The sequence below is a fragment of the Miscanthus floridulus genome, unplaced genomic scaffold (genome assembly GCF_019320115.1).
Source record: "Miscanthus floridulus cultivar M001 unplaced genomic scaffold, ASM1932011v1 fs_839_1_2, whole genome shotgun sequence".
Lineage (NCBI taxonomy): Eukaryota > Viridiplantae > Streptophyta > Magnoliopsida > Poales > Poaceae > Miscanthus > Miscanthus floridulus.
Window position 1 is genome coordinate 2,060 of NW_027097337.1, and position 11,265 is coordinate 13,324.

Here is an 11,265-nt window from a genome sequence, read left to right on the forward strand (position 1 = left end):
CTCGATCACCTAGTGCCACTCGATGCAACCTCATGATGCAATCGCACTAGAATCACTCTCTCACACAATCGAATGATCACTATCAAGCATATGTGAGACGGAGGGCTCCCAAGCACTCTCAAGCATGGACACAAAGTCCCCCGAGGTGCTCAGCCCTAGCCATGGCCGAGGTCACCTTCCAATTATAGCCCCACGGGCTAAACTAGCCGTTACTCCTTCACTGGGCAAAACTCGGGACGACCGAACGCTCCGGTCATAACGACCGGACGCAGGACCTCAGCGTCCGGTCAATGGATGCTCACCACGTGTCGCCTCCATTCAACCTTAGTCACTTGATCTCAACGGTCAAGTGATGACCAGACGCAGCTGTACAAACTGACTGGACGCAGCAACCCCAGCATCTGGTCGTTTCTAGTAAGGTACCAGTCGCGACTAGACGCGTCCGGTCGGTCACGATCGGACGCAGCGTCAGCGTCCGGTCCTTCTCCAACTTTTTTGTGTCACCTACGTCACCGTACGTCAGCCTGACCAGACGCACCCTGCCAGCGTCCGGTCACTTCTAGCACCAGTGTCCGGTCGAAGACCGATGCCTGTGCGCGGTCTGCTGCCACTGACCAAACATAGGACCCCAGCATCCGATCACTGCATGACTAGCATTCGGTGCACTCTATGAGATCCTGTCTTTTCTGTATAGGGCACCGGTGGCATCGTCGAACTGTCCGCACTCTATGGGCAGACACTCTGCCAGTGGAGTTCGAACCCTTCTCATCTCTGTTCCATCGCCGAGTTGATCCACATCAACTCTAACTTCATCTCCTTTATAAATGTACCAACACCACCAAGTGTACACCACTATGTGTATGTGTGTTAGTATTTTCACAATCATTTTCTAAAGGATTAGCCACTCAACTTGCTACGTCACTCAATCCTAGCAACGATGCAAAGTTAGATCACTCGAGTGGCACTTAGATGACCGATATGCAAAAAAGTTTGCCCCTCTTGATAGTACGGCCATCTATCCTAAACCCGGTCATCAACTTCTCTACACATCTATGACCGGTGAAATGAAATGCCCTAGGTTATACCTTTGCCTTGCGCATTTCATTCCATCTCCTCCAATGTCGATGCAACACATGCACCAACACAATCAACAATGATATGATCCACTTCATATCATCACATGATCATATTGGTTCATCGATCTTGACTTCACTTGCTTTTTATCGTTGCCTTCGTCAATCGACGCCAAGTCTTGCTTAAGCTTCACCGCCACGTGGTCCATCGCTCCAAAGCCTCCAACTTGCCATTCACGCTTGCAACCGGTCCATCAAGCCAAGTCTTGTCTTGATCTTCTCCACCTTGATCACATGACACTCAATTACCAAAACCATACAAGGACCTTTCAATCTCCCCCTTTTTGGTAATTGATGACAACTCTACAAAGATATGGAAATTAAGTTCTTTTGGATTCATGTTGCTTGCCCAAGCAATTTTACCATGTGAAAATGATTTTGGACAAGTAACACAAACCCAAAATGGTAGTATTAGCTCCCCCGACATATATGCTAGAGTGTTTGGTTTGAAGCTCGCACATATTCATAGATTGGAAATGTGGGAGAGTAATTACTACCAAATGATGCTAAGGTGTATAGAGTAAACCTTTAAAGTGTGATACCAATCAGAGTTGCCCCTTTAAGTTCATCCTTAGCACCATGGTTAGCTAGATAACACTTGAAAATAAAAAGCACTAGATACCTTGTGAGATCAACATTAAAAGCAAGGTACTAGCATTACTTGAAAAGCATACCAAGTGTCTATCTATTATCATATGCATGCTAGTTTTCATTTCATCAATCATATTCTATAACTAGCATACACCACACAAGAATGCATATTTAATTTAAGAACTTATGCAATGCAAGCAAGCATATGAATATGCACATATCAAATGCAATCAATCAAAGTTCATGAGCTTGCTCCCCCTACTTGTGTGCTTCTCTTATCCAAGAATTTTGATCCATCTCTTTTTTTCAATGTTGCTCCCTCTTTGTTCATGTCCATGTCCAACCTCTACTTCTTTGTTTCAATTTCTCCCAAAGCTTTCATATCTACAATCTCAATCTTAAAGCTTTCATATCTTTGTACAATCTCTCCCCCTTTGTCATCAAATTCCATAAAAGGTGTGCTTCTCATTGATGCAAAGGTATGCATTTGGGGTAGATGGTTGAGGCTTGAATCTTGCGTTTTTGATGGACATCACTTGATTGTTGGAATGACACCACTTTTAACTTGTACCACTTGTATCTTGTGTAGGGCTTCTTGAGATACCACACATAGGATCTTTGATCTTGAAATCAATTTGTGGTACACCTCCCCCTATGTGATAGCATGGGTCATCCATTTGATACACTTAAGCTCTTGTAGGTGAGGGATGCATTCTTCATTTGATGATCACTTAAAGTTGAGGATCACTTGTGGAACCATCGTCTTGCATGATTGATACCATATGTAGATGTGATACCACTTGAAAGAATCTTTTAGTATAGAACCACTTGTTGGATTTATCAATAAGAATCATTTCTTGAATATTTGCTATCTTCATGAGTACCACTTATACGATATCACTTATGAGTTGATCTAGATATCACTTGTAGATTCTTGATAAAATACTTGAGTCTAGATACCACTTGTAACAAACAAACTAGATATCCATTTGCATTGTTGTCTTGTGCTTATACTCTTATCACTATCATGAGCTTCTATGGTTGACTTGAATTAAATTGATTTGCCTAAGCTTCCAAGTCCGATTTGAACCAATGACAAGCTTCTTTACACCTCTTGCAAGGGTTATATTGCCAATATTGTACTTGTCACTTGTTAGCAATCCAAATTAAGTCAAGTAATTGGTTTTACTAGCTCATGAATAGATTCATATACTAACCACTAGATCAATTTATCATTCAACTAATAGTGGTAGGCTATGAATTTAAACATTTTATTTGTTATGCATGATCCTATGAAGCATGTACTATATGCACTAACCGCATACTAGTAAGGGATGAAATGATCATGCACATTACAATGATACCTTTGCTATGTTGGAGTAGAGGATAGTCACATAGATTTTAATTCATTACTCCAATAGCAATGTGAAGTCCAATTATAAGCTTGGTGAAGACCAATAGACACTATTTTGAATTTCACTCTTCACCCATATAAAATGAATACCACTTATGATCAAGTGCACTTTCTTGTTGTGGTTGGCTTGCTTTTTTCATCTTTACTTGCGTGAGAGCATCAATTTAAGAATACTACTTGAAATATCATGACTAGCTCTCTTTTGGGTGTTGCTTGCTTTTCTTGATCAATCCTTTTTATTGCTTCAACTAAGCATCTCAAATGTTCCTCGGATCACCACTTCCATGTTAGCCTTCCAAGTACCACACTTGGTTCACCTATACATAGGCAGCAAGCCCCTACACTAGGGAGAAGTGACCTCTCTCCAAGAACCATTCTTGACACTCACTTAAAATAACTTGATTGATTGATCCAAGTGATAGACTTAACTTGATGAGTAACCTTGATTCCTTCTTTAAGTCCTTTTCTTTCTACTTGTTTAAGTCATTTTCTTTCTACCAAATGATCTCCAATCATCACTTGAACTTAAACTTCATCTTCAACTCGAGTTTGATCTTGATTTTCATCTTGAGTACCAAAAGTGTGCAAAGTACACTCCACAATCAAATAGCCTTGTACTCATATCTTGTCATGCTTTTAGATCATCTCAAAACCAACTTAGGTACCTCAATTACTCTTAAACATGTTTTCAATTCGAGGACCTTTCAATCAAAGTGACTCCAGATCAATCCAACGTTTGTTATTTTTTTGGCAGATTCTGTACCCTTCAAAGAAACAATCATATCTCCCAAAGTACAAATCTAAATATCACAAAATTTTGTGAAGATGTGCTTCACTTAGTTATCTAGCAGCTGTAAAAATTTGAGCTTTATTTGACTTCTAGATAGCTACCATATTTCAATTATTTCACCACTGCTACATGCTAAAAACTGCTGCACTATAGCTGACAAGTTCCACTCCAAAACTGAGACATCTCTTATCCAATTCTCATGAAATTTCTACAGCATCTCATAACATAAGTCTAGAGCATGTACACCAATTTTCATGCCAATACAATATGTTTTGATCACTAAAATATGGCTAAGATCACAGCTAGCTCAGATTTTCAATATATGACAGATTTCAATCACTTGAGCTATACTTCATCAAGTATGAATCAAACTTGAAACCAACTTGTTTGAATGCTTTCACAAGACATAAATCCATTCAATCCACTTACTAAATGTCATCTCATGAATTTATCCAACACAAATCAATCCAAACTTGATTACTAAGCAATTATCCATTCAATCAACTTATAGCAAGCAACATTGCATATTTATCCAATTCAATCAACTCATATGCATCCAAATGAAATGATCAACAAGAGATATACCTTGGTTAGATCATGATCATCCAATTAGCAAGTTTTAACTTACATATTTTTGCAAGCCATCAAATATTCTAATAAATCACCCCAACTTGAATATGACACTTGTATGTTGATAACACTTGGACTTCATTCAATTTTCACTTGGCATTGGGTTTGGATGTGCACTAGGCTTCATATCTTGACTCAACATATGATGATCAATATGAAATCAATTGAATCAAGTCTCCAATGACGATGGTACCTACAAATAATCACCCACTTTTTAATGGTACCCAAACAAGTCTGGGTCCTCTCAAGTTAGGAGCAACATACTTAGGCATAGCCTTAGTATGAATAGCAGGATATTTTGCAATAGCAACCATAGAGGTACTATTACCATCCTTTCTAAGCACATTATTATCAACAATTGAAATAGGCTTAGAAATATCACCTAGGGGACATGAATGTGCCATGTGTCTCCTTTCCCGGCATGAGTAGCACTTTCTCTTTGCTTGAGCCTTCTCTTCTTTGCTCATGTGGTGCTTCTCATTGCCTTGCCTCTCATGGATTGCTTGAGCCTTCTTCTCAAGCTTGGTAGGACACTTAGAGGCAAAGTGTCACATATTTCCACACTTGAAGCACTTGATGTGAGCATAATCTTTCTTCTCATCTTCATTCTTGTTCATCATCTTGGCATCTTGAGTTTGCATTGGATGCCTTGCCTTTCCACTCCTTCTTGTTTTCTTCTTCTTTATCATCAAATCACCACCATCTTCATGGTTGATCTTGATTTGCTCTTGGGGTGTCTTCTCTTGCTCAACTTGTGGCTTTGGTTGAGGCTCTTTTAGTTGCTTCACCAATTGCTTGGTTGGGCACATTGAGGTAAGGTGACCTCAAGTGCGGCACTTGAAGCACTTCACATGCCTTAGCCTCTCTTCTTCTTTCTTCAACTTGAGATTTTCTTCATTGGGGCAACCATTTGCAAGATATCCTACTTCATGGCACTTGAAGCACATGAAATGAGAGAGCTTCTCTTGTTCTTGCTTCTTCATCTCTCTTTCATATCTTCTCTTGCCCCATCTTTTGCCCTTGATCTTGCTCTTGTTGAAGCCAATGCCACTTATGTCATTGCGGCTTTCTTGATGATTGACTTTGCTAGTCTTGAAGCCGACTCCACTCTTGTCACCAAAGTTTCTTTGAGTCTTCAACATATGCTCAAAGGTGACTTAAGAGTTGTAGCACCTCTCTAACTTGTTGCTCAATTTCTTTACTTGTTCATTGAGCTCGTTGTTCTCCTTCAAAAGGTTAGTCTCACAAGACATAGAAGTAGAACAAGTATCTATATGCGAAGAATATGGCATAGCTAATAAATCATCACAAGAGGTGGATACCTGCTTCTTGCCTACATCACAAGGGTTAGCAACAATATGTGATTGATCAATTGACCCATGTGATGAGCTCTCACTATTTTTAAGTTTCTTTGTTAACACTTTAATGAGAGAAGCATGTTGTTCTAATAATTCATCATGAGATGCAAGTAGTGTCTCATGATTCAATTTTAGCTCATCATGTGAAGATTTGAACACATCAAGTAATTTCTTATGTTATTCACAAGAGTTCTTTAGAAATGAGTTTTTGTTTTCCAATTTCAATGTTTTAGCTTTCTTATTTTCTAAAGACATGGTCATGCTAGCAAGTCTACTAACAAGCTCATCATATGAATCAACATGATCAACCACATTATCATTTAATACCTTGGTGTCACCTTGTGACATGAAGCAATGTGGTGAAGTAGGAGAGCTTGTAGTAGCAATGTCATCCGGGCACGATCCATCATCATAACCATCAACTATGCATGGGGTAGCATCATTATTTGCAACACTTGTGGCATCATCATCAACCTTGTCAAGTGAACTTGTAGTGAATCGATCATCATCATCATCACTTGACCATGAGGTAGAGCAATCTTTCACAATCACCAAATTGTGATCATGCTCGACACACTCATGCGCCTCCTTCTTAGGCTCATCCTCCTTCTTGAATTTGCCATCATCCCATGTGGAGGAATCACCGAAGGTGTTCTTGATGGACTCACATATCTCACAAGCGGTTCCCGTGTAGTTTACTTGTTTCATCAAATCAAAACTCAATGCATCCATTAGAAAACAACAAGCATGTACATCAAATTTATAGAGAACTCTTTGAGCTTTGGTGAGATTTCTATGGTCCAAGACATGAGTGAGACCACTAGTGACAATCCACCAAAACTTAGGTCTCTTTGCACGAAAATGATCAAGCATGTGATTTTTCCAAAGTGCAAAGTTTATGCCATCAAAAATATGTGTCTCATAAACATCTAGCCCACTAGACGCCATCCTCTCAGGTCGGTGAAGACCACAAATGAGAGACCTAGCTCTGATACCACTTGTAAGGTCAAGATGACGGACTAGAGGGGGGTGAATAGTCCTTTCTGAAATTAATCGTGTCGGCTAACCAAAACATGTGTGGAATTAAAACTATCGGTCTAGCCAAGACTACATCCCTTTATTTATGTTCTCTAGCACCTTCTAAAGATATTAATTAAGCAACAAAGGTGCCGGGCTAGCTAGAGCTCTCCTAACTAATTCTAGAAGCAAGGTCACACAAACCTATGCCACTAGTACTTTAAGCAAAAAGAGAGCTCCTACATATGCTAGTAAGCAAAAGCATAAAGCCAACTAAGCTCACTAGCAATGCTCAATAACAAGGCAACCAATGCCAAATTAGAGAGCGCAAATACTTAGCTACACAAACTAAGCAATGTGACTAACAAGGTTACACAAACCAAATTAGCCACACAAGGGAGCCACTTCTATGCTACACAAGCAAGAAGGTAACTAGTGAGCTACACAAGCTAACTAATTACAAGAGCAACTACACAAGCACAACGTATATAGACGTAATCACAAGCTTGTGTAAAGGGATTCCAAACCAACAGGAAGAACAAGGTTGACACGGTGATTTTTCTCCCGAGGTTCATGTGCTTGCCAACACGCTAGTCCCTGTTGTGTCGACCGCTCACTTGGTGGTTCGATGACTAATTGGCATCACCCGCCAAGCCCACATGTTGGGCACCGCAAGAACCTACCCCGAAAGTGAGGGTAGCTCAATGACACGCTCAACTAGAGTTGCTCTTCGCGGCTCCCGTGGGGTGAGCACAATACCCCTCACAAAGCTCTTCTCCGGAGCACCGCACAAGCTTCTTACGGGCTTCGACGAAGACCACCACCAAGCCATCTAGGAGGTGGCAACCTCCAAGAGTAACAAGCACCACTGGCCTGCAACTCGATCACCTAGTGCCACTCGATGCAACCTCATGATGCAATCATACTAGAATCGCTCTCTCACACAATCGAATGATCACTATCAAGCATATATGAGATGGAGGGCTCCCAAGCACTCTTAAGCATGGACACAAAGTCCCCTGAGGTGCTCAGCCCCAGCCATGGCCGAGGCCACCTTCTATTTATAGCCCCATGGGCTAAACTAGCCGTTACCCCTTCACTAGGCAAAACTCGGGACGACCGGACGCTCCGGTTATAATGACCGGACGCAGGACCTCAGCGTCCGGTCAACGGATGCTCACCACGTGTCGCCTCCATTCAACCTTAGTCACTTGATCTCAACGGTCAAGTGATGACTGGACACAATTGCACAAACTGACCGAACGCAGCAACCCCAACGTTTGGTCATTTCCAGTAAGGTACCAGTCACGACCGGACGTGTCCGGTCGGTCATGATCGAACGCAGCATCAGCGTCTGGTCCTTCTCCAACTTTTTTGTGTCTCCTATGTCACCATATGTTAGCCTGACTAGACGCACCCTGCCAGCGTCCGGTCACTTCCAGCGCCAGCGTCAGGTCGAAGACCGATGCCTACGCGCGCTCTGCTGCCACTGACCGAACATAGGACCCCAGCGTCTGGTCACTGCATGACCAACGTCCGGTGCACTCTGTGAGACCCTGTCTTTTCTGTATAGGGCACCGGTGGAGTTTGAACCCTTCTCACCTCCGTTCCATCACCGAGTTGATCCACATCAACTCCAACTTCATCTCCTTTATAAATGTGCCAAAACCACTATGTGTATGTGTGTTAGTATTTTCACAATCATTTTCCAAAGGATTAGCCACTCAACTTGCCACGCCACTCAATCCTAGCAACAATGCAAAGTTAGATCACTCGAGTGGCACTTAGATGACCGATATGCAAACAAGTTTGCCCCTCTTGATAGTACGGCCATCTATGCTAAACCCGGTCATCAACTTCTCTACACACCTATGACCGGTGAAATAAAATTTCCTAGGTTATACCTTTGCCTTGCGCATTCCATTCCATCTCCTCCAATGTCGATGAAACACATGCACCAACACAATCAATAATGATATGATCCACTTCATATCATCACATGATCATATTGGTTCATTGATCTTGACTTCACTTGCTTTTCACCGTTGCCTTCGTCCATCGGCGCTAAGTCTTGCTTAAGCTTCACCGCCACGCGGTCCATCGCTCCAAAGCCTCCAACTTGCCCTTCATGCTTGTAACCAGTCCATCAAGCCAAGTCTTGTCTTAATCTTCTCCACCTTGATCACATGACTCAATGTCATGTCGCATTTGCAATGAGCTCCTTCATCATCATATGTGTGAGCTTTGCAACATCTCCAAGCCATTTTCACCTTCATGGCATATGTTGCTCACACACATGTACCTATGGACTAATCACCTGTGTATCTCACATAAACACAATTAGTCCACCTAGGTTGTCACTTAATTACCAAAACCATACAAGGACCTTTCACCTGCTCGCCTTATATAGTCCGAGGAGCAGGGTTACAAGTCGGTTGTAACACCTCGGGTGTTAGCCTTGCATAACTTGACTTGCATAACATGAGCATGAGCATCAAACATTCATAAATCATCATTTACAATTGAAACATCTGATCAAAACATATGAAACATTGCTTGTTATTTCGTGTTTCTTGTAACATATGCATATGATCATGTGCAAATAAATGCTAGGGTGTAATGTTGGTCACTACAACACCTTAGCTACACTTAGATTAACAAAAGGAACCTTGTTCATGAAGGCCACATTTCATGATCAAGCACTTAAGCGATATTTCATGTGTTGACCTGAATAGCTATATGAGTGACTACTACATGAAATGCTTAAATGATCTTGCAAATTGTTTAAACATGCTTAGGATATCATTAGGAACAACTTTGGTATTAAGTGCTAGGGCTAGTTTGGTCATTTAGTCAAGGTTTGAATGGGTATCATGATTTCAAAGTGACAAGTTTGACTAAAGTTGAACTAGGTGTTAGAGACCTTGCATGGAGGAGTTCACTAAAGCAAAGTTGTAGTGTTTGACATTAGGAACAACTTTTATTTTTGGGTCATCACATGATTCAGCTCCTAACACGTTTGAAATTGGATCACAAGAATCATCAAAATCCTGATTTCAACACTTAACGAAATTGACTAAGTCATGAACACTGACCGACTGACGGGCTCACTTTGGGGATGATTTTTCTCAGTTTCGGTTGCGAATTAGCACGAGATCATTGAACAACATTTGTAGCTGGTACTTAGGTCTACGAAATTTATTCAGGAGGTTTGCACGAAGGAGCCATGGATTTGTAGATAAATCAACGAGAAAACACGCTGTCAGGCGTCCCGTTCGCGTCTGAACCAACTGAATCGACCGGCACAGTGTCCGACCGGCGTCAGAGCAGAGCCGCCGCGTGGAGTTCATGATGGCCGCGCGTCGCCAACGCTCTGTCCGCGCAGGCCACGACGCGCCTGGGCGCGCCTTCTTCACGCCAGCGTGCGCCCGCTCCATTTCCACTCGCCCACGCCAGCTCTCTCCCTCTCCAGCGCCCTCCCTTGCTCTCGCCGCAGAACCAGGCCACGCCGCCGAGCACAGCACCGCCTCCGCCGTCGCCTCGTGTGCGCTACGTCGCACCACCACCGCCTCCATCTCGCCCATAGCTGCGCCACACCTCCCTCCACCCCTCGTCTTGATTGCAGCGGCTGTCACGCTTCGGTGAGGGCGTATTCATCGTTTCCTTTCTCACCAGAGTTCTCGGTCGCCATTGCCGCCTCCACGGAAAGCTCGCCATAGCTTGGCTCGTCGGTGCTTTTCCTTCGATTTTGAGCGTTAGCGTTGGGTCAGGACGTGTATTAGCCGGTGCCAAGACGTTACCGTCGTTAGTGATCCCGCCGGCGTGGAACGCGACGACCCGCGCCGCCGCATTCTAACCCCCGCACCGCCGCGCCGTGGTCAAGAGTCGTCGGAGCTTTACGTGGAGCTTTTGTTGTTGAAATAGAGTCGCTAGGTCACCGTGGTACCATTGCGCGCCTCGCCTGGCTTTCCCATGGCCGGAGATGGCCGGCACAGCATCGAGCAGCGCCGCCGTGCCGCCATCACCGACGACGAGCATGCTCCACCCACCCTCACCCGCCACCACCTAGGTCGTTTGATGCGCGCTACTCAGTAGATGGTGTCGTGAAGACCTCACCACCGGCAACCTCGCCGTCGGCGAGCTCTGGCCGCGCCAGCACCGCGCAGCGCCGCTGCCCTGTTCCGTGTCACTGACGCGTGGGGTCCCCTGACCAGCGGGTCCCACCTGTCAGCGACAGCAGTAGTGTAGGCTAACTCATTTTGAATCCAGTTTTTGATTTGTTTTGTTATTTTTGTATCTTTAGTTTGGTAGCTCCTAAAATGGTGAAATAAA